This window comes from Halyomorpha halys, unplaced genomic scaffold (assembly GCF_000696795.3).
Source record: "Halyomorpha halys isolate HHAL.00 unplaced genomic scaffold, Hhal_1.1 Scaffold300.1, whole genome shotgun sequence".
NCBI lineage: Eukaryota > Metazoa > Arthropoda > Insecta > Hemiptera > Pentatomidae > Halyomorpha > Halyomorpha halys.
Window position 1 is genome coordinate 236,799 of NW_027107582.1, and position 2,009 is coordinate 238,807.

General features: G+C 25.9%; 1 protein-coding gene across 16 annotated transcripts in view; it reads left to right on the forward strand.

Moving 5' to 3' along the window:
• The window catches only part of bru1 (bruno 1), a 406,895-nt gene that overhangs the window by 158,514 nt on the left and 246,372 nt on the right, over positions 1 to 2,009 (forward strand). Inside the window, exon 1 of one of the 16 annotated variants that reach the window (XR_010843021.1) lies at positions 159 to 342. The exons of the other annotated variants lie outside the window; for them this stretch is intronic. The gene's annotated coding sequence lies outside the window, so the exon portion shown is untranslated. Of the gene's footprint in view, positions 1 to 158; positions 343 to 2,009 lie in introns of those variants that run through there. 16 annotated transcript variants of the gene reach the window in all.

Genomic DNA, 2,009 nt, shown 5'->3' on the forward strand with positions numbered 1-2,009 from the left:
ATAATACATAATTAACTATTAATAAAAAATATCTATGATTTAACCCTTAATATTTTACAATAAGAACTATCTGTAAGAACGAAGATGCAACAAGTATCAGGTGCATCGGGGAACAGGTGGGAGGGGGCCTGGGGTGGAGGGGGTACCCGAGTCCAGCCAGTAGCGCTCTGTCAGTGTGTGAGTGTGGTTCTCTGTGTCATCCAGTTCTTCGGGAGATGGTCGACTATGTCATGAAGAGTCGGAGGCACAGTCCTTACCCGTTGCCTTCCTATGGTGGCTTGGGCTACTATCTCAGTTCTGCCGTCGAGCCCGTTTCCACGCAGACCCAACAGTATACAGCAGGTTATTATTAATAATATTTATTTTTATTGAATATTTTATTAGGACATGCTATATTTATTTAATAATTATAGGCAAGATTAATTTCGCCATAATTTAAATTTATAACCAAGATACCCGATGTTTCGCCTATCAAGCTCAATACTACAGAAATTTAAAAAAAATATAATTCCAAGACATCAATTCAACATTATTCAATATTTATTTTGTTGTATATTTATAAAATTAATTAAATTCAAAATTCATTATTAGTTGATCATCTACTGTTTGGACTCGAATAAATAATGTATTTAAAATTTGATAAATATACATAGATATAAGTGAATTATCTACTGTGGATTACATAAAATCTATTTTACATTTTAAATTTTCAAAATTTATGTCATGGAATTATATTTCTTTGAAACTGTACTTGACGATGAAAGTCAGACATCTAGATTGTTAATTAAAATTTGGGTGAAATAATAATTCTTATAATTGTTAAATAATATTTGGTTTTTGAATATTTTAATATTCGTCTATGTTTTTTTTTTTTCATTAATTTCGTTTTCAACTTTTGATCCTGTTTATTGTTTTTTTCAATTAACGAATTAACTAGTTAATTTTTATGGTAATGAGCGAGTTATATCGAATAATTTTTGGATAAAGTAATAGATAAATATAATTTATTTGGTTTAAAATAAATTTCTCTTTACCAATAAATAGTGAAATTGAATTATATAAGTAAGCTTTTTTACGTTTGAATTTTTGTATCTGATTCTTTTTTCCCGTTGACTCATGTACATGCGAGGTTGTACAGGACAAGTGTAGATTACAATATGTCTGATATTTTTTTGGTATTATTATTTGCATTATTAAACTTAAAATACTTGGATAAGTGAGGAAATAATTTTCATTTTGTCATTTATTGTTTCGTGACATACTGACTAAAGAAAAAAAAAGTGATATCTTGTAAGTCTGTTAAAATCAATAATATGGTTTTTATTTAAAAAAAAAAAAATAATAAAAATTAACGCCCATATTTTTATAAGGCTTGAAATATTCATTGGTGATGTCTCTTGAACGATGCCTTAACTTATTATATATTTATTTAAAATAGTATTAAGCTTTTTTTTTTTTAATTTAAACGATGACATACAACTATATTAATATAAAAGTTTTTATTCTAATGGTTTTTTCTAATTTTAAAATAATTTATGAAAACTTAATAGAATAATTTCGAACAGTATATTGTATAAAGCTGCTGAGCTGTGGGAATTTTGTTTATCCGTATTTCAGCCTCAGCATTTTTGATTCAAACTCATAATTGCAGAACAAATATATTTTCCATTTATTAGAATCAAATTAATATTAATTAAAATATCATTTCGTTACTCAACCTCATTGGAAAAAATTAAAAACTATGATATTTTTTTTTTTAAATAAAATAAAAATGAACAAATTATTAAGTGAAATTTTGTTTCAGCAATCCTTTTTTTAACAAATCAAAATTCTACAGCTTAAACTATTCAGCTTATTTCAAAATTTTAATTTGAAAGATATCCAAATAAATTTGTATGTATGTCAAAGAGCAGAGATGTATTAACATTTGATAAAATGCCCCTTAAATATAGAATTTAACAAAACAATTTCCACAAACGACCATAATAATTGTTATTTTAACTTATATA